This window comes from Onychostoma macrolepis, chromosome 16 (assembly GCF_012432095.1).
Source record: "Onychostoma macrolepis isolate SWU-2019 chromosome 16, ASM1243209v1, whole genome shotgun sequence".
Classification (NCBI taxonomy): Eukaryota; Metazoa; Chordata; class Actinopteri; order Cypriniformes; family Cyprinidae; genus Onychostoma; species Onychostoma macrolepis.
The window spans coordinates 3,543,327-3,566,854 of NC_081170.1; the positions used below are offsets into that span (position 1 = coordinate 3,543,327).

At 36.8% G+C, this 23,528-nt stretch overlaps 1 protein-coding gene across 3 annotated transcripts in view; it reads right to left on the reverse strand.

Annotated features, from left to right (window-relative positions):
- iglon5 (IgLON family member 5) overlaps positions 1 to 23,528 on the reverse strand; it is a 181,382-nt gene that overhangs the window by 36,357 nt on the left and 121,497 nt on the right. The gene's annotated exons all lie outside the window — the stretch shown is intronic.

Below are 23,528 nucleotides of genomic sequence, written 5' to 3' on the forward strand. Positions count from 1 at the left end.
TAAAAGCGTCTGCTAAATGCATGAATGATTGAATGATTGATTTATTGCATTTTTAAAAAGCCAGCTTATTCAGTGAAAAAAAAAAAAAAATCATTTGACAGCTATTTTTTTCCCCAAATAAAGTTAAATTAATTAATTAATTAAATTAATTAATTTAGTTAAATGTAAAATATCTTTCATATTGCATTTTTTAGAAAAGCATTTTCCAAGTGTCTTTAATCTATTAACCAATCAGTGGGGAAAAAATGCTTGAGAGTTTATTTTTTTCCCAAATAATTATATAGTTATATACATATAAGTGTTAATTTAATTAATGTTTACAACATGTAGTTAAATGTAACAAAAAATAAGCTATTTTTAGCCAATTGGTAAATAAATAAATAACATTTAATAGTTAATTTAACATTTATGTTTTTTTGTTAATTAATATTGAAATATGTGGTTAAATGAAACAATAAATTATTTTTTAATGCAACTTTTTGTTTTTGCATTTGCCAGTTGTTTTAAATCATTTGTTAAAGGGCACCTATTATGCAAAATCCACTTTTACATGGTGTTTATGTTGACAACCACCCTACAATGATAAAAATCCACCCACTCCTCATTTTTTAATCAAAAGTCAGTCTCACTAGGCCTGCCGTTTTGATTCTCACCGCAGTGTGACGTCACATTGCGCAGGGCCGGGCCACGGGTTTGATTGACAGCCCTGCATTGCCATAGTTTCCGCCCTCATCGGTTGTGCGCTCTCCTCCATTTTCTCCGCGCTCGAGCAGCTGTAACATCTACAATGTCTCGCAAGCAATCCCCGTGCTCTGTGTTTGGATGTAAGACTGAACATAAGAGTCTTCATTTTCTCCCAACATCCGAGCTGCTGAGGACGCTGTGGATTACTTTCATTTTTCAAGGTAATGTGCCTCAAAATCTACGTGTATCACTCCAGACTCCTTTGTGAATGTCATGTCATTACAGTGCTTAGGGTTTTAACTGTATTTGTGTGCGTACATTAAGTATTTTTAACTGATCAGCGCCGCACTTGTGAGATTAGTTTGCGCCGTTCGTAGCGCGAGATTCGTTCAGTAGCGCAGTCGCACGGTTCGGTCAAATGATACGCGCCGATGACAGGTAACACTGTAACACTTTCATCCCACTTTCAGTGTATTTGGCTTCCCATATGTATGGCTGAACACCGCTTCTCTCGCTCTCAGTTATGTTGCTTCTACTGGTTGTTTATTGCAGTAGATATGCAATGCAGAGAGACGTACAGTATATGCAATGCCCTCTTTTGGAGACGGGGCGGGAATATGCAGCTCATTTGCATTTAAAGCGATAAACTCCTAGTCTCGCGTAGCCAGACCTTGACTGACGGCTGAAGGTCTGGAATCCATGGCAGCTTTCATTGGCCAAGGCCCGCCCATGAGGCCGTTTGACCGACATGTCCAACAACCAATCACAGTTCGGTTCGTTCAGCGGCACATTTCGGGGCGTGGAAATGTCGCCACAATAACAGACCGGTATTTTAACGACTTTATGCCGCGAACTTTAAATATTTCACATACTTTTGAAAATCCAGCGTTTAGTTGATCCTGATAAGCATTTGTCGTCACAGTTGTAAACATGATGGCTTTCTTCTTTCGTGAGGGGGTTTGGCGCCACGGCATCTTTGTTTCCAGGCGGAACGTTAAAGAACACAACACACACGTCTCCCAGAAATCCTGTATAATTCAACCAATCCGAATGACGATGACTGGCACTCCACTTTTGTGTGCCATATGCATCAGAGGTTTAGGCAACGGTTCGTGGGCATGACGTCTGAGGCTGAGACTAATACACTCCAAATCAGCTCTTTTTTAGACACACCCCAAAAATGACATTTTCCAGCTGTTATAATAAATAATCTGTTGGGTATTTTGAGCTGAAACTTCACAGACACATTCTGGGGACACCGCAGACCAATATTACATCTTGTAAACTTTTGGTTTTTGATTGACAAAAGACGATTTATGATAAATGATAAATGATTTAAAAAAAAAAAAATCAAAATATTGTATTAACACGATAATTTGTGCATAGTGACAATAAAGTGATTGGATTTGAATTTTACGGCAGTACAAAAAATGAAATAAAGAATTTATGATCAATAGGACTAACTAAACTGGAAGTGAAAGTCACAATACAAAACAAGATTAAAAAACTAGCAAAGTGCCAGCGTGGAGCCGCAGGAGCCGAAGCAGCATGAAAAGGCAGTTTTCACAGTAGCAGCTACTTTCTCCAGATCATTAACACCATGTTGCAGCTCTGGCGTTCATTCAGCAGCACTTACATTTCATCTCTTGGTCCAACAACTCAAAGCTCTCTTTAGCTCTGTCCTTCAAAGTTAAATGTCTTCCTAAAGCGTCTAGAGACACCCTCGGCATCCTTTAACTGTTCACTGGGCCTAAAACAGATGCATCATTTGCTGTGTTCGGAGCCTCGCCTCACGGAGGCTCCGGGGCTTGATTCCCTGAGACCTGTGGGACATTAATTCAAACATGATTTGTATCCCCTTGACTTTTACATGCTCTCGTTTGTAATTGCACTTGCTTCTGGCGCAAAGTTATTAACAAAAGCAAGCTGGAGTTCAACGGCGGAGAGCCACGGCGCCTTTGTACTGCACATCTATTGCACGCTGCCCTTGATCATCAAATAAACATTGAAACTTTTGAAAGCCAAACCATCACGAATGCTGAGAATCTTGGGAAAATAATAAATGTGTGACAATAACCTGCTGAAAACAGTCTCGGGAGAAAAAGTAGGAAGAAATTACTATATTTTTCCCTATGATTGCCAGTTTTAATATTACACGAGGCTGGGGTGGGTGATATACCCAAAATTTTACATTATGGTTACATTTCGAACACTGAAAAAAATATATCAATGTATATCAATGTAATGAATAAACTAAAAGTGAATATATAAAATATGTGATTGTATATATGTATTATGTAAAATATGTAATTTATTAAAATATGTAAATAAATAAATACTGTTACAAATTCAAAGTACTTCATGATTATTTTTGTTTTATTTTTATACTGTACATATTAATAAAAGATGAGGATATATCTATTTAGTGCATCATCCAAGAGAGAATTTACAAAATATGTAGATTTGTATGAACTTCACCTTATTTGGTTATTTTTTATTTGTTTTTATTTTTATACCTATTTAAAACTATATATATATATATATATATATATATATATATATATATATATATATATATTATCTATCTATCTAGCTATCTATATATATATATATATATATATATATATATATATATATGTATATATAAGATGTGGATATATCTATTTAGAGAATTGCAATCTCATTTGATAATTTTGGGTTTGTTTTATTTTTATAGATAATAAAAGATATGTGGACATACCTATTTCTATTTTGTGAATTATCCAAAAGAGAATATATAATGTATATTAAAATATATAAATCTTAACAAATAAAAAATTAATTCATCTCATTTGAAGACTTTCATTTTTGCTTAATTTTATACATAATTAAAAAGATGTGGAAATATCTATTTAGCAAATCATAAAATATATAAAGAGAAAATATAAAGTATGTAAATGTATGTTAAGATAAATAATAACTTTAAAAATGAAAGTACATCATCTCATTGATGACACCTTCACTGTTTTTTATTTTTATTTATTTTATTAATATAAATTTCAATGTTTTGTGAATTTCTGCAGCCACTGAATTGCAGTACTAAAGTTGACCACTAGTCAATGATGCGGCCTGGCAGTCATATGGACAAAGATCACAAAAACAAAAAAAACAAAAACTGCTAAAGGGAAGACAGTGGATGAAGAAAAGAAGTGGGCGGCACACCGCAACCAATTAAATATTTACAGAGGCGCTTCCTTCTGACACCTTGATGATGAAGAGAGGCAGCCCAGAATTATCAGATGGTTGAAGCCGGAGGCTGGAGCGGATTAAACATTAACTGGCAGATAGATCCGTTTTTTCCACGTCTGATCCCATTAACTCCGGCTGGGCCGCGTGAAGCCCCTGTACGCTCTCAGTCGAGTTCAGAGCGCGGCTTCATACCTGCCCTTTGGCCACCTGTCACATCCACAGCACCGCGGCGCACTGACTTCAACCACCTGGCCACCGTTTACTCAAGAACAAGACGGATCGCTCGGAATTTCACATGAGAAGAGATTTGAGCCTCCTTATTCAAAAGACCAGCATGTTAGCATCATTACCCACTTAACTAGCTGAAAGGAACAGTTCAGCCAAAAATTTAGTCTTTATTTACAGCAGAGCAGAAGACTAAGACTAGATGACTATTTTGTGTCTGTTCCGCAAATAAAGCTATCATAAGACTTCATTACGGATGACATTTTAATTTATTTTCTTGTTCAATAAGTGATAAATGGCAGACATTATACTATATATACAGTACAGTCTACAGTCTTTTTTTAAAAAGAAAATAAAAACACTGAAAATGAAAATAAATAGTTTGTATGCTAAAAGTGAAATTTAAGCATAATGAAATGATAATGAAAAGTATAAAAAATTCCTAAATCTGATACAAAAAATACAACATGCTTAATGCTGAAAATATAATTACAATTTCATAATCTTTTGCTTTGGCAATATTCTATACTGCTGTCTATGTAAAGTAGTGCTAAATGTATCTTAAAATATGCAGGAAAATATGCATCTAAATATTAATATAAATATCAATATTGGCTCTTATGCTCACCAATTTGATTAAAAATACAGCAAAAATACAGTAATATTATGAAATATTATTATAATTTAAAATAATTGTTTTCTATGTAAATATATTGTAAAATGTAATTTACTCCTGTAATCAAAGCTGCATTTTCAGCTATCATTACATGATCCTTCAGAAATCATGCTGATTTGCTGATAAAATAACATTTATTATTATTATCAGTGTTGTGACAACAGCTGTGCTGTTTCATGTTTTTGTGGAAACCATCATACATTTTTATTTTTCAAGTTCAAAAGTAAAGCATTTATTTGAGAAATATATATATATATATATACACACAAATTGATATTAAAATATATTATAAGGTCCTTACTGTAACTTTTGATCAATATAATGCACCATTGCTGAATAAACAATATTAATTTCTTAAAATAAAAAAATAAATAAAAATGAAAGATAATGCTACTGACCCCAAACTTTTGAACAGTTGTATATAAAAAAACAACAACTAATAATAATAATAATAATAAAAATTAAAAAAACTATCCATTTAAGCAGCAAGACTAATTTGGTTGACCAGCTAGTGACCACCTAGACCAGCACTGCACAGCATGAACCAGCAAAAACAAGAATACCTGCTGATCTAAGCGAACTTGCGGCTGTGTAAAGTATGCAAAAGAGGCTGGAGTGGTTCATGGACTGAATTTGTTTAAACGGATCATTAATTCCACTTAGTTCACATCGCCTATTGACTTAGCTGGTGTCGTGAGATACAGATTTGGCTTCGTTTGCAAACAGATTAAGGGATTTTGTACCTCATTTTACACACGCTTTTGTATTGATTACGCGTGTAGCCTACCAGCCTATATGGTGCGTAAACCCGCCGCGCTTTCCTACAAAAAACGTCACGCAGCGTAATGCATGCTTCTGTTACCTGACGCTGATGTCTTCAATCTGTTCATGTAATGTCTGCATACTGCTCAGTTCTCCGGATGAAATTCCCTCTACACATCTCCATCGATGCACAGCCCCACCATGAGGCAAGAGAGACAGAAATCAGCTCGATAAACTCCAGCGGAGATCTTTACCATCGAACATTCCAGCTCTGTCAGCACAGAGGTCCGCATCCCCCAAGACCTGTCAGTTTTACCCCCATTTCTGTCTTGGATAAAAGCCCAAAACCCAAAGCAGTCCGAGATCAATACAGCAGTTAAACTGTTAGCAGCCTCGCAGAAAACCTCACACGCTCCGGCCCAAAGACGAGGCCCCGCGGTTCCGCGCAAACGCATCCGCGGCTCGTTTTGATGGATTTGTTGAAAACGGTTTGAGTCTCTTTCAAAACAGCTGGATTAAAAGAGCATTAAACACGTCAAGTCGTGTTTAAAATGTTACGGACGGAACCGAGTTTCTTTTTCTCCAGCCAAAGTGCTGAAAATGCATTGCAAATTGAATTTTTGAGCAAATGCGCATTCACGCTGGTGCTGGCATTTAGATCTCATTTGCCCTTTGTTTAATTTTTTCTATGCATAAGCGCTGCGGTGTATCACAATGGAACGAGATTATTAATGACCCCTGAATATAATGCGCTGAACAATAATTGAATCTCTTGCTGTTTTTGTCCTGCACCACTTGGGGGAAAAACTTGGTGCCTAAAAGTGTAGGAAACGTTAGAAATGGCAACCACTCAGAATGATTATGCATTTTGTTTATTGTCATGTTATGATTGATAGCATATACTGTAAACGGCTGATGTTAATACAGTATATACTCCTTTTTACAAAAGAAAACAAAACACATTAGAGTAAAATGTGCTGCAAGTGAATTTGGGCATCACTACATGAAAATGAAAAACAGATTCCTTAGATTTCTGTTGTTTGAATTATATGCTTAAATGCTGAAAATGGCATGTAAAAATGCTCTTATTGCTATTCTTTTAATCTAAATCTTAAAATATGCACAAACAAGTACAGGTAAATATCAGAAACCTGTTGACTAAAATTTGCATTCATTTACTTTGATTTATTTTCATGTTATAACTGATAAAAAATATCATAAAATAATTTTTTTTATCATAACATTTCACTTCGTTTTTAACGCAAATAAATAACAATGCATGTGTAATTGATGCTTTATATGTGTATTTCATCATTCATATGCTGCCACAGAATGACTCCACAAGTATATAAACTAGCTAAATAATATTTAGTTGCAGAATAAGCTTTATGATTGCTTATTAATTGAAGATGACGAGGAATAGTGATAAAGCCTTTATCACCATTCCTCATCATCTTCAATTAATAAAACAAAGCCTACATGGTACAAACTAATTTATGACTTTTGCAATGAATCATGCACAATAATAATTGAAAATAATTATTAATCGCGATTAATTGCATAATTAATAATATGTGTGTGTGTGTGTACTGTATATATTTATTATGTATATATAAATACAAACACATGCATGTACATATTTAAGAAAAATATGTTATGTTTATATATTAAATATATTTGTCAAAATATATACTTTATGTGTGTGTCTTTATATATACATAATAAATATACACACACATATATTATGTACACGAAAACTTTTATTTTGGATGCGATTAATCGCAATTAATCATTGCCCAGCACTAAAACATTTTAATTAAAAATAAAACAAAAACAAATGAAGTGTACATGTTAACTGCTGAAAATATATAAATGTTCTTAATAAATGTTCTTAAATTTCTAATATTGCTGTCCTGATAAAAACCAGGAACATGGAACAAGAAAGTAAATAAACATTTTGATTTCATGTTGACTTCAAAGTCCTATGCTATAGTTCCCTCAGCTCTTGGTCATTGCATCAGGCCCCGCATCACGTCCTGTCTCAGCTGAACTAACCAAACATGCAGGATATACAGTGTACGCGTCCCCGTGGGTCTTCAGCAACCATCTTCTCTTGACATTGATAAATGAAACTTTCTTTCAGAATTATCTACCTGACACTGATGCGGAGCGTGGCACACTCATTCTGAATGCATGCTGCAGAGTGCATATCTGGGCCGGCGCGCAGTGCCATGTCACAGGGGGAGAGAACGTGGGTGGAAGCGCCCTGCTCTGGGCATCTGGCACGGTCCTTAAGGAGGAGAGACGGGGAAATGCGAACGGGCCGGAGGTTACGCAGGCTGCTACCCAGGAGTCTGCTCTGTCAGTATAATTCGGCACTGGCGCTAAGAACAAAACCCGTGCTACCTCGGGGAGAAGAAATCAACGAACACCTGCTTAGGAGAGCGAGAGCTCGAGGGTTTCTGGGAGGGGTGAGGAGCAGCGGCAGTGGCGGCACGCTGTCAGACTGCGGTAAGAGAGAGAGAGAGAGAGAGAGAGAGAAATGAAGACGCGAGAGAATTAAAAAACCAAAGCGGGGAGGTTGTGTTCGGAATAGCATACTGACATACTGCTCTTACTGTTTCTGCACAAACAGGACCAGAGCACGCTGTGTGCATTACAGCATCCCACAATACAATGCTCTTCACATGACCTTCCATTTCCAGATTTCCAACCACAGACAGCATGCAATCATTCTATTCTTACTAGTTTTACAGTATACAGGCTACATAGTGTGTAGACTAAGTCAGTTTTCTATATGCATGACATACCTGGATGTGCAGTTATATGTGATATGTGACCATGGACCACAAAACCAGTCATAAGGCTTAGTACATCATCTGAAACGGTTAGTTCCATTCCTCGATTCTGATTGGTCAGCAGCTGTGTTTTATTCACAATACGGCTATGACCGCTTCACCCAACGGTTCTGTGTATCACTGAGCAACACCCTTAGCAACATAAACAAAGAATAATATAGCATCAAAACTGTTTCATTTATTATGTATTTCGGCAGAATTAACTGTTTGTTATTTATTTAATGAAGTATGTTGAAAAAATATTGAGAAAATTGCCTTTAAAGCTATCCAAATGAAGTCCTTAGCAATGCATATTACTAATCAAAAATTAAGCTTTGTGATATTTACCGTAGGAAATTTGCATTTTTGGCTATTGCTACAAATATACCCGTGCTACTTATGACTGGTTTTGTGGTCCAGGGTCACATATCAGACCTGATTTTTAACCACAGGACAGCATACTATCACTCTACTTTTACTACTTCTGCAGTATGCATACTGAGCAAATTTTCTATATGCATGAAATCTGTATAAAAAACAGTGCTCAGTGCATGTACTGTATCCCACAATGCAATGCTTTTCACTTAACCTTCCGTTTCCAGTATGATGAATGAACCAGAAGTCAATGACGTACCTGGATGTGCAGTCTTTGCCTAAATGTCTAGTAAAAAAAGAGCTCATCATACTACCATACTGCTCTTACTATTTCCGCAGTATACAGGATGCATAGTGTGCATACTAAGCTAATTTTCACTATGCATAAGAACCAAGGTGTGCAGCTTTTGTAAAAATGTGCAGTAAAAAAGAGCTCAGTGCATGCAATATTATATTATGTGATATCAGACATGATTTCAACCGCAGGACAGCATACTATCACACTACTCTTACTATTTCTGCAGTATATAGGATGCACACTTTCAGCATGCATAAAGTGCCAAGATGTGCAGTTTTTGTCAAAATATAAATTTTTAAAAAATGTGCAGTTAAAATAAAAGAGCTCAATGTGTGCAATACTGTATGCCACAATGCAATGTGGTGGACTTTCTGTTTCCAGGATGACGAATGAACCAGAAGTGATATCAGACATGATTTTCAAACACAGAACAGCATACTATCATACTACTCTTACTATTTCTGCAGTATATAGGATGAAAACTTGTCAAAATGTGCGGTAAAAAAGAAAATTGCTCAATACATGCAACGCTGCCTCCCAGAATGCAATGCTCCTCACTTGACCTTTCATTTCCAGTGACATCAGACAAGATTTTCAACAACTACAGGACAGCATACTATCATACAATTCCTGCAGTATACAGGATGCATTCTGTGCATGCTAAGCAAATGTTCAGTATGCATAAAGTACCAGGATGTGCTGTTTTTGTCAAACCGTGCAGTAAAAAAATCTCATTATGTGCAATACTGCATCCCAATGCAATTACCTTCCATTTCCAGTATGAAGAATGAACTGGAAGTGATATCAGACACGAAACTATTTACAACTGTATTCACCAAAATCTTTTTCTTGACATATTATTCATGCTGTTAGATTAGATATTTTTACACAACAGTGCAAAATAACAGTTCCATTTCATACATTGCATTTAAAAAAAAAATTGTACTGCATTTGCGTGTCATATTAAGTAAGTAGAAAATAGTATTTCATTCAAGTAGCAGGCCATGCATAAAGAAAATGCTCATACTATATACGGTAGAAGTAGTATGCTAGTATGCTGTTCAATGTGATTAATTTTCATTCTACAAGAGTGGCTTGTTTTTTTTTACTGCTGATCGTGTCATAGAGAGCAGAATAAAGCTCTTGAAGCTAATATTTATTCGAACCCTGAACGTTCAACACTGATCTTCAACATAATTCTCTCCATAAAACTTCAAACACAAGCGCTGCCACTCCAGAAGCCTGTCTGCGCTGTGAGAGTTTCCTGGCTGCCTTCCACACGACGTACTTGTGTTGTTGTTGTTGTTGTTTGCTTCTGCCTTCTGCCGGTTTTGTTTTGCATGGATGAGACGAAACACTTGGCGTTGCGACGGCGGCTCAGTTACACAAGCGCGCGCTTCCCTCGATGACTGCCTTAGCTGAAGCAGACTTTCTCAGATGAGCCCCGCACACCCATTCCGCCAAGTGGCCCTCATAAGACAGCCATTGAGAGGCATATTTTTGGTTTTTGCTTTCGAGGCGAAGGCGCATTAAAGGGCAGCGATCGATGGAGAGCCATTTAATCTGCTTTCAGAGCCTGGCTTAGAGTGGCTGGGCAATTGGGAGATCACAATTTCTACTGCACCCGTCTTTCGGACAAGAGACGTATCAATGTCTCACAGCCCGGTCGCGGATTTGCACGCGGGTTATGATGTCATTGCACAGCACGGCTGTACATCAGGCTTATGTGCTGTTAATGAAACACAAAAATCTATTAAAATGGTGATGAAATGGAGAATCAAAATGTTCTTGATATTTATGAGAGGATTCTGTACAATAAAAAACATACTGCAACACACTCATTTAAATAGTCCCCGCCCATGGAATACTCGAAAGGAAGACTAAGAAGAAGAGCGGTTCGCCGATCACAAAGCACTGGGCCAGCTAACCAATCAGAGCACATTTCGCATAAGGAGAGGCTTCATCAAAATGGGAACTAAACAGGATGTTTGAAACAACCAAGCCTGAAACCTATTCTAGAACACCAAAAACCAAATCAACACTTTCTTAAAAGGGCATAATAGGACTCCTTTTAGTGTAGTCACGGTACCAAAATTTCAGTATTCGGTACCGATACCAGTCAAAATCCATGGTTCTCGGTACCAATTTCGGTACCACATGCTAATTAAAGAAAACACTATTTTTAATTAAGTCAAACAAAAATAAATATGTACAAAAATCAATGCCATTCTTTATACTTTATTTAAATTGTGTTTCAAGTTTTTCCGCAAGTAATAAAAGTATGAAAAACAGTAAACAAGTTTCACCCAAATTTAATTTGTCTTTTAATTAAATTTAAACACATTGTATTGTTTTGGTAAATAAAGAGGATTTACTATTAAAATTAAAATATGGAAGAAATATTGTGTGACTTCTTTAAAAAAATAATAAAAATAAATAAAAAATAAAAATAATATATAAAATTATATTTCTGGCACAATGTCTTTAAGATAAACTTTTATTTTGACGGGTTGCCGTAAATACCTTTACATTTCTGTGTGTAGCTATATGATATGAAGCTGATTTTACTCAATGAAACGGTAAAATGCTCGCGAGGGGACTCTCAGAGCAGTTCTGTAGATGTTTGTGTATTTATGTCCTCATTGAGATGGCAGATGATGAATCACCATGAGCGTCAGGCGCGCTTCAGTGTATGTAGTAAAAAAAAAGAAAAAACCGCGCGTCTCCGCCATTCATTCACTCACACAGAGACTCGCAGAACATGCGGGATTCATATTTGAATCGACTTTTGCGGCTTAATATTTACAGATACTAGTCCACGTCGCGATTTGATTTAAGTGCAATGACCTACTTTTGATTAATTCATCCAAACTTTGACAAATTCCGTGACATTCCGTGCTAAACTGTAAATTCTGTTTTTATAACTGGATTCCGAGATTCCGTCCGCGTTTTCTGCATCGCGGAAATCATAGGGCCGTACGCGTCAAGAACCGGGTTGACCGGGTACTCGGTACCACCGGTACTTAAAAAAACCTGGTACCATGACGTTTTCACTTTTTTAGTACCGACTTGGTACCGAAGTACCGGGTCTTTTGACAACACTAACTCCTTTAATGCTGTTTATGCATTATTGAACCAAGCCAGTGACTGAATGATAAACTACACACTGCATGAAAACTGTGATTAATTTATATACAGAAAGCAAAGAACTTGCTGGAGCATTGATTCAAGATCAGTGAATCAATCAGTGATTTCATTTCAGCTCCCGTTATAATCAATGACAGTTTCCACTGCTCAACAAGTTTCTTATTTACGCCGTGTTTTCATTGTGATAGTTATGAGTTCATTTTTTGTATCATTGCATTGTGTGCTCAGTAGTCATGACTGTGTTCACTCTTCACCATTAGTGCAACTTGGTTGGCTGTTATAGTAAAAATGGAGTAAATGTTTGAGACAGTTCCACATGTAATGCTCATTTCATATGCAAAGATGTTAGCCAATTGCAGCAGTGGGCGTTTCTATTGAGTCTCACAGCAGACACGCCCCTTCCAACAGAGCGTTCAAATCAGAGGCTAAATTCAGGGTTGAAAATCACTATTTCTATCTAAATTATGGCCGTTTTTGAGAAAAAAAAAAAAAGAGAGAACATACTCAGATTGTAAGTGCACCTCAGGAAACATCATAAAATAAATAAAAAATGCTTTTCATGACCCCTTTAAAACAGCCAAAAGACTAAACTCAAACAACAAATAATGGATTGTGTGTAATTATGTGCATGGGATTTTGTCCTCACCACTTTATTCAATAGCTCACGGCAGGATAGTTCCCCTATCAAAAGCTACTCTCGATGCTGTGCTGAAAGCGCTATGGGAAAACATTCTTTGTTCGACCGGTTGTGAAGCACGTGTGTCAAACACGCCAAGAATTGGCTTAAATAACCTCGGTTGGTGACATCATGATCACAGGTTATAAATAGACGTGACACGGAAACATCCTCAGGTTTCTTTGTCTTCAAGGACCGCATTGTGTGTGTGCGTGTGTTTTGTGAGGGAAAAAAAAAAGAAAGAAAGAAGGGAATATATAAATATATAAGATATATATTAGTAAGATGGCAGAGTCTGATAAGAGATGCGTGCCTCCGTGTCAGAGGCTCATCTCGGAGGACGATCCTCACAGATTCTGTGTTTGGGGGATGAGCACGCTGCCCTCGGGCTCGAGGGAGAATGCGAGCACTGCGATGTTTTGCCTATCAAGTTGCTTCGCGCGTTTCGGGAGGCGAAGCGCTACGAAGAAGCGTTTGTGAGGTTCCTCCCCCGCCGTGCTCTAGCGTCGGGACTGTCTGCCACCCAGTCCCGACCAGGTCCGGTTCTTCTGAGGCGAGAAGCCCAGAAGGAGAGTGTGGCGAGTCGTACGCCCCCTTGTAGAGACTGGGGAGCGGCTCGCCGCACCTCTCAATCCGCCTCAAAGAGACCGGACCTGCGGAGCATCATCTCCGCTAAAGAGAAGTCCTGAGGCTGGTGCGCCCAGGAACGTGGGGGTGTCTCCCCCCAGGGAGGGGCGCGTAAAATTCCAACAGAGAGTAGAGGCTCCTTCCTGGCACCCTCAGGGGGCCGCAGTACAATCTCCGCCGCCACTGGTTTTTCGGGGACCGGCGGTCTCCAGCGAAATGTTAGGTGTTCGGTTGCCTCCTGCCACGTTTCAGGACACCAGACATCTAACATCCCCCCATCAAAGCGAAGTGTCAAAATTAGTGCCCCTTTCAGAGAAGCTGGCAGCGTGGAAGCTACTGCCAAATATCTCTCAGTGGGTAGAAAGGACTGTAGAGAAAGGCTACAGGATTCAGTTTGCGTATCGGCCTCCGCGTTTTAACGGCTTGGTCTCCACTTATGTGAAACCGGAACGAGCGCATTTGTTGAGACAGGAGTTGCAAACTCTGCTGGACAAAGGGGCCATAGAATGTGTTCCCCTGCCAGACAGACAGTCAGGCTATTACAGCCGGTATTTTCTTGTTCCCAAGAAAGATGGGGGGTTGCGTCTGATTTTAGATCTTCGCGGGTTGAACCGCTACCTCGGAACATACAAGTTCAAAATGCTGACAATCAAGATGATTGTTTCTCACATCCAATCGGAGGATTGGTTTGTGACAATCGATCTAAAGGACGCTTATTTTCATATAGAAATATTGCCACAACACAGGAAGTTCCTGAGGTTCGCTTTCGTATCCAGTATCGGGTTCTTCCGTTCGGCCTAGCCTTGTCACCCCGCACTTACACCAAATGCATGGATGCAGCTCTGGCTCCTCTATGACTCCAGGGCATCCGCATTTTAAACTACATAGACGACTGGCTGATTCTGGCTCAGTCTCAGGAGCTAGCGCTTCGACATCGGGATGTCGTCCTAGCTCATCTCGAATCTCTGGGGTTGAGACTCAACGCCTGCTCAGAGGACAACGTATTTGGGGGTCGTATGGGATTCGATCACGATGCGGGCACAGCTGTCTACTGCACGTGTCGAATCCATTCTAAACGCCCTAAAGAACATCAAGCTAGGCCAGAAGATTACTGTTCATTACCTTCAGAGGGTTCTAGGTCTCATGGCAGCTGCATCCACGGTGATACCCTTGGGTCTCCTGCACATGAGATCGTTTCAGTTGTGGCTCAGAGCCAGGGGATTTCATCCAAGGGCCAATCCCCAGAGGCAAATAAGGGTTACGCGCCAGGGGCTTCGTACCCTTTCTATGTGGTTCAGACCCCGGTTTCTGACTTTGGGTTCCACTCTAGGTCCATGTTGTCGTCGCAAGATGCTAACGACAGACGCATCCCTCAGTGGTCTTAGATGGCCGTCCAGCCCAAGGGATCTGGAGAGGTCATCTTCTCGAATGGCACATCAATTGCCTCGAAATGAAGGCTGTATTTCTGGCCCTGAAATACTTTCTCCAGCAGTTAAGAGGCTACCATGTCCTAGTGCGGGTGGACAACACGGCGGTAGTCTCTTACATAAATCGTCAGGGTGGACTGCGGTCGCGCCGCTTGAACGAGCTAGCGCACCAGGTTCTGCTTTGGGCACAGGACAAGTTCCTGTCCCTCAGGGCGATTTACATTCCTGGGCATATGAATGTGGGAGCAGACTTGCTGTCCAGACAAGCTGTGATTCACGGGGAATGGAAACTCTACCCCGAAAGTAGTCAGTCAAATCTAGGAAAGATTTTACGAAGCAGAGGTGGACCTCTTTGCTTCACAGGAGATAGCACAATGTCCCCTCTACTTCTCTCAGACTCATCCAGCTCCCCTGGGTCTGGACGCGATGGCCCATGTGTGGCCCAGACTGCGTCTTTAAGCATTTCCCCCTGTCGCTCTGCTCCCAGGAGTCCTGGCCAAGGTCCGTCAACAGGGGTCTCGCCTATTACTGATAGCGCCCCGTTGGCCGACCAGAATATGGTTCTCAGATCTAATATCTCTCCTCGACGGCTCGCCGTGGGCGATTCCAGTGAGGAGGGACCTTCTCTCTCAGGCACAGGGGACAATATTTCATCCCCGGCCCGAGCTCTGGAACCAAGGTATAACCTGAGGATGTTTCCGTGTCACGTCTATTTATAACCTCGCAGGTGCATGTGATCATGACATCACCAACCGAGGTTATTTAAGCCAATTCTTGGCGTGTTTGACACACGTGCTTCACAACCGGTCGAACAAAGAATGTTTTCCCATAGCGCTTTCAGCGCAGCATCTCGTTCCCGCTTTTTCGGGGAACAGGGTTACAGTCAAGTAACCCGGGACGATCTAATGAACAGGAAGCGTGTCCAATTGTCAAGCAGGAATTGCAATTTAGTTATTGTATTTCATGCACTTCAATTTGTCATTTTTCATGTTTTGCTGAATAGTCACATTAGTAAGCTCTCTGACACAAGCTCCATGGTTTGTTATCCATTTGGGTGAAATCACAAAATAAAATGCAAACAACTGATCAACAAACGCTGATCAAAATTTTATTTCTGGATGGCAGATCTCATAGTTTTTATGGAATAGCACATATAATATGCTGCATCCTTTCAGAAATCAAAGAAATAAATTTGGATAAAAGCATCTGCTAAATGCATAAATGCAAACTTTGCATGTTCAGTATATCACCTTTACTGTTAATTTATTCAATCAGTGATTCATCCGATTAGTATTTTGCAGACCCATCTATTAAAAGTTTAATGAGGCAAACACATAAACCACATGAACTGTATTAACAAGTGTTAGATTTATGTGCACATAATATTTAAACTTCAAATTTGCATAAAGACCTCAAACCGTTTTGATGACAACTGTCTCTCTCATAAAAGCGAAGAAACTGTTCCTGTGATTTGCTTACTTTCATCTAGCTCTTGTGATCAATTCCCAGTGTTTTATGCACCGTTTTATGAATTTTTATTCAATTTTGTGTAAAAAATACCTTTTTGGCTGTCATATTTAATATTGAGTCAATAAAGTTGAATAAAAAACATATCTGTAATTAATACGGTTCATTTATCACACTGAAAATGGAAGGTCAAGTTGAGTGCATTGCAGGATATAGTATTCAATGCAGTTTGCTTTATTTTGGCATATCTAGTAAATGATTGTGATATTCATATAAAAATGTATATACTGTACTACACATATGTACTATATAGCAGATTTTGTTCTAAACACAAATATATAACACTCCAATGCTACTATCAGAGCACTACAAAGCTGCATGATGGTCAATCACAAAACACTCACCCAAACCCGTTTTGCACACTTTTACTGATTGGCTAAATTATCCAGCCAATTATATCATAAATGCAATGCATGCTGGGTAATGTACAGAGCTACAGAATGTTATTCTGAATATGGCCATGAATTTCACAGTGTTGTGTTCTGTCAGATCTAAGCATCAGAAAATAAAGTTTTGAAGTAACTATAGAAGATAAAAAAAAAAAAAATGTAAAAAAAACCCAAGAAAGAAGTGCTAATAAATAATGCATGATTTGTTTTAATCTCAAAGCAGAGGCTGTGAAATATCAGACTAATTTATTTCATCAGTCTGAAATGTGCAATATTAGTAGATGTTTGATGAATTCCTGCTCTAAAAATGTCAATTCATTTTCTATTGGAGTTGAACAGGATTGTGGGAACAGCTTGCAACAAGAGATGGCCAACTTCATGCAAATACACAAATGAAAAGTGTGTGTTTACCAAACTGTTTTAATGACAAAAACTTTCATTGCAATTGCCATTAAAATTGTGCAGTTATAAGTATACTAATATCTGATGCTTGCATTTTATTTCTGCTCGTGTATAGTTCAGCACTTCTAATCTTTACACAACATGTCATGGCAGTCAGCGAATGTCTTGTTTTCTGTCTGCTGTGCAAGAGAATCAACACTCAGCATTTGATACCCTGTTTCCTATTATTGTGATTCCTGTAAATACATTTATGCATTACAACTGTGTAAAAACACGCTTTTTGAAAAATAAAAATTTAAAGGTATAGTTACTTGGAAACTAGGGAAAAAAAATATTGTGATCATATTTTTGTCCATATCACCCAGCTCTAGTGTAAATAAAAGCCTATGTAATCATGTAATCCATAAAAATGTATACTGTATGTATATATGTATATATATATATATATATACCGCGTCCCTTGTCAGTGTCGGGCGCTTGCTTGGCCATTTGTTGTGATTAACAGGAAAGTGTGTTCAGCTGAATTGGATTAGTATTTTGTTAGACGGGTATAAAAAAAGCTTAGTTTACCGCGGCAGCCTTGTGTGAAGGCCTGCTAGTGTGAAGACTGACGAGTGTAAAGACTCCACCGGACAGGGACACCGGCAAAGGATATAAGTATCGCTTTTTATTTTTCCTCTTTCCTACTACTTGTTTCACTTCTGTTTCAGTTTTTATAACCATTTCTTACTATGTGTAAGTAAGTTGTTGCTGTTTTTTTTTTTTAGCATGCGTGTTTGGCTAAGTGTTATTTTTTTAGGATTACTGATGAACTAATCCAGTTTGATTTGTATTTATCTATTTTAGTTTTAGTTACAATTGTAGTAATGTTGTCATTTTATTAGGTTTTTTTTTATGTCTGCATAGGTTTTTTATTAAGTTTTATTTAATTTGAGTTATTTTAGTACTTCAACATACTAAATGGAAATGAAATAATATATATATATTTTCATTCAGTTATTTGGATAAAAGCATCTGCTAAATTACTAAAAGTAAAGTAAATATATACTATATATTGTGGACAAAAATATTTTACATTTATGCTACAGTAAATGTATGTTATAAACAGTGAAGCTCAATGAAATATATTTTTAAATAGAAATTACATTTAGTTTCAACCTTGATATACCAAAATATATTTTAAAATGTATTTCAGGGGCAAGAAAAAAAAATAAATAAACATAAATATATATATATATATTCCAATGCTTTTAAAATATATATTTATTTTGAAACATTTTAACAAACATATTTTTATCCATTTCTTTTAATATTTTGAAATATATTAACAAATATATATGAAAATATATTTTTGCTGTATGGGTATAAGCAGTTTAAAATGCAATCTAAGTACAAGTACTTGAAATCTGATTATGTAGTCCAGATTACATATAATCAGTACCCAGCAATGGCAGCCATTATCTTTGGTAGTGTTTGGCAAACAAATTCTGGAGGATAAATGATAAATCACATCTTGATCAAAGACTGAAATCAGATCTTTGGAAGTCCTTCTTCAAATGTTGTTCTTTTGCACTTTTGCAAGTCAGAAGTTGGAAATTCTGACTTCCTGAAAGGAATATACCAGCAGGATTCTCCTTTAGTCGAGAGCCTGTTTTATTTCTGGCCTCTTTACTTTTTAATTCTCCATTTTCATGTGTCTAAATGACAATTCCTTGAGACTCCAGCATGCTTTTAGAAGTGTCAAGTGCCCAGAAGCTCCTCAAGCATGTGCCATGTGGTTAAAGTGGGTTTAAAAATAAATGAACAACAGACGATGTTGTGATTTATTTCAGTGTTGGCTCGAGGCAGAGGAGCTAATGTGACCGTTCTGTCATACATCAGTTGGTCCTTCATCGGAAATATCTCCACAGATTTACGGGAGGTCGGATTAACTTGCCATCTGACAGCTCCAATTAAACTCTGATATTACGAGCCCGAGGGCCGCCTGCGAGCGTTTAATCAATTCTTAAGTCCGACATGACTCTCTCACACCCAAATCTGCTCGACTTCTGCGAGGGCCGTGTCCATATCGCCCTTGTGCTGTGCTGTAGTGTGAGTGTCTGATGTTAATAGCTGCTAGTGAGAGCTGTGGGCAAGACAGAGAGACCATGTCTGCTCTTCCTTCTCTTCTGGTAATGACAAATCAGACTGCTTCTTTCACACACTGTATTCATAATGCAATACAAAACTTAATACTTACTAAATACTGCTCCATTTACTCCGTAGATTTGGTTTATTTTACAATTTCAAAGAAGTGATTTATATATTAATATGTTGAGATTTTACTGTATTTGCAGCACTGGTGAGCAGAAGAGACTTCTTTCAAAAACTCAAAAAGAAAAACCTCATAAAATCATAATTATTCCAAACTTTTCACCAATAGTGCACACATCTTTACATGCATTTCACTGCAGTTTCCAGCTGAAAGGAACAGTATTGGCAGTAACACAACAACCACTTTCATTCATTTTCACAAAAATTATAATTACAGGGCAGATTATTGATTAATAACGACTTGTTTCCTTGCACAATGCACAATCCTTATTTCTTATGATTTTCACCATAGTGCATGATTTGTAAACAAACACATTTTTCATCACATAACCAGCAATACATACAACATACTGCTGAAATACTGAAAGCATGCTATTCTGAAAAGTTGTCATCTCATAATTTTGTCATAGCATGTTTTCTGGCGTCCCGGCGTGTCACATTACACGCTCTAGCACGTTCTAATAAAGCCATATGCAGGCACATACTGCTGTTTATCATAGGTTTTTCGATTAAGTTACATTAATTATGGTGCTTATTGTAATTTTATATGTCCCAGTTGAGTTTTTTGCTCCCACCCTGATCAGCGTTCAGGCCATGTAACAGCGCTTTGACTGAAAATACCACTGTGACAAATATCGATTTGGTCTCAGACATAATGCCTACATTACAGCTGTGCGCCTAAAGCGCATACAGATGTGTCTCACGTGTCTTAAACAACAACTTTAAACAAGAACCAACTTCTACAGCAGAAATGATTCAGCTCATAACAATATAAAGTCAATTGGATTATAAATTAAATCTGCATTCACAACACTCACAGCAAACAACACTAAGTCATTTATATATCTTTGCAGAAAACTGTTTTGCATTTAATAAAATGCTATTAAATTCAATGCAAATCCATTTCTGCACTGAAACATGTATATTCAGTGGCAAAAAATATAGGATAAGGCTTGGTTTTATCCACTGCAAATTCATGGGATTGTGAAAGTGGTATCAATATGACCATGTAACTAACTACTGTGAAAATAATAAAAATTAATGACGTTTAATATATTGAAGAGCACGATCGTGCATAAAAAGATCAGGATTATGTATTTTAGGAGTTATTCTGATTGCTTAATTATATTTTATATTTTTATTTTATTTGTAATTTTTTAATTTTAGTTTTTACTTTTAGTTATTTTCGCAACTCAACTTAAACTAAAGCAGACCGGTTTTGTGAACAAGTGTTATTTTAGTATTATAGTTTTTGTTAATTAGATTTCATTTTTATATTTTCTGTTTGTATTTTAAATTTAATGTTTAATTTAATGTTTTTAATTGTATGCTTTTTTTTTTTAAATAACTTATATTATTTTTTTTAATTAAATATGTCTATATAGTTTTTATTTAATTTGTTTGTTTTTAGTTTTACTAACTAACTTTCTGTGAACCAGTGATATTTTAGTTTTGTAATATTTAAAATTAGATTTAATTTTTTATATTTTCTGATTTAAAAATTTTCAAAATGTGTGTTAAAACATGTGTTGTTTATTTGTTTTAATTTATGCTATTCTGTGGCCAAAAAAGTGATGAAATTCTGATAGCTTGTATTGTAAATTAATAACATTTTTTATAAATTTATACTACCATTAAATTACATAAATTTCAGTTGTCACCCAACTATCCCAACCAATTATCTCCCAATAATATGTCTTAGTATGATATTTAAAACGAGAGATGAACAAATAAACGCGATCAAAAAATGATTCACGGATAATCAAGTTATTCTTATGTTTACTTGATAAAAAAGTATAAACTATCAATCAGACGACAGAAGGCATGATGGAATAGATTATGTGCAACAGGTTTTCTAGCAAAGTTTTGATCATATTGATCATTTAGGAATCTGCGCATCAAATATGATACAGTATTTATAAGGTTTAACGGCATGTAAAAATCAGACGCCCTCAGTAATAGGTTCAAAAAGCCAGACTTCGTGTGGACTTAAAAACAGAAACGGCTTAAAACATGAATTCACAGAAGACTAGAAACACCATGATCTGAAGGTCTGAAGTGATAAAAAAAAAAAATGTATACCTTGAGTAGTTTCGGATGAAAGCATCTGCCAAATGCATAAATGTCACTGTAAAAGTGACACAGTGACTCTGCTCACATGATCAGACGTGGGCGCTCGCTGAACTCACGCCTGATCTTCTGCTGCTAATTCTCCAGCTTATCTGAGCACAGGAGTTCCCTCAGCGCTTCACAGTTCAGCCCCCCAGAGAGAGAGAGAGAGACAGACCCCCTGGGCCAGAGATAAAGACCGACAGGAACTGTCTGATGGAGATTTTGTAGCGATGTGTCACACAAAGCCAGATCTTTAGTCAGAGTCTGACAGGCTCAAAGACAGCGCTGGAGATCCGTCACACAGATCTCACGGCTCCTTTCTCACCGCCTCGTCTTCCTCCTCCATTCCTCCCGTTTCTTTGTCTCCGAGCTTCTCGCCTTAGGGCCGTTAATGAAGTTTGCTAATGAGAAGTTGCACTTAAATGAATGGCTCGCTTGGAAATTTCAGCCCTCATCGGTAGGAGTTTCTTTCTTCCACGCAACACAAAAGGAAAGTTTTGAATGCAAGTGCAATGAAAAAAGGACAAAGGCACTATAAAAGTGGTCCATATGACTCACAGACTGTATATATACAAAATAAAAGACATGCAATAGTTTTATGTGAGGAACAGACCCAAATTTAAGCCATAATCCACAACTTATTCATTCGGACCAGTTTTGTGAATCCGTGTAATTAATGTTTTTCATAAAATTTTAGTTTTATACTTCTGTTTTAATTTTAAGTTATTTTTAATTTCATGTTTTTTTGTTTTGCTTTTAATATGCCTATATATATTTTCTTAGTAACTTTAGTAAATCAACTTAATTTTGGTTTATTTTTTATTTTGTGTTTAATTTAATTTTTTTTAAATATATGTCGTTTTATTACGTTTTAGTTTCTAGTTTTAGTTAAATCAGCTTAATTTTACTTTATTTTTAACTGTTTATATAGCTTTTACATTTTAGTTAGTTATTTTAATAACTCAACTTAAACTTAAGCAGACTAGCTATTTTAGTATTATAGTTTTTGTTCATATTTTAAATTAGATTGTATTTTTTTCTGTTTTATTTAAATTTATTTTAAGTTTTATATTTAATTTAATATTTTTAATGGTACTGTTTTGTTTAATTTTGTTTTAGTTTTAGTAATTAAACTGGACCAGTTTTGTGAACCAGTGCTAGCATTATAGTATTGTAATATTTGAAATTAGATTTAATTTTTATATTTTCTTATTTTATTTTCATTTTAGTTTACACTTAATTTTCTTTTTTAAATGTTTAATTTCTAAAAAAAAATGTCTCTCTATAGTTTTTGATTAAGTTTTTGATTTTAGTTTTAGTTATTAACTAAACTAAAATGAGAAATGTTGCCTTGGCAGCTAGCTGAAATAAAATAAGTTTACATTATTTAAATATTTTATTTTATTTCATTTAATATTGATTTAATTTGATTTAACAATAATAACCCTGTAGCGCACTGGATCTATGAAACTAACCTGTAGCATGTAGAAAACAATTTGACTTTAATCTAGTTTACTGTGTTAATATGATGGAATTTTCTGTATTGATATTTCATTGCATTGTTTTGTCTTTTAAGGTTAAGGAGAATGTCCATAAACATAGATACAGTACTGCACCTAACAGATTTTTTTTTCCACTGGTCGGCCAGCTGACAAGTGTCCAAAACCACCCTAAACCCAACAAACCAGACCAGCAAGGCAGGTTTCAGCTTTATTTTTGGACTTTATCTTTGAAACTGGCACAAGCAGCCATCGAAACAGGAGAAGCAGGAAAGAGAAGCTCCTGCCACCGCTGCTCTTTCAAACCTTGGGCCAAGTTGCGCA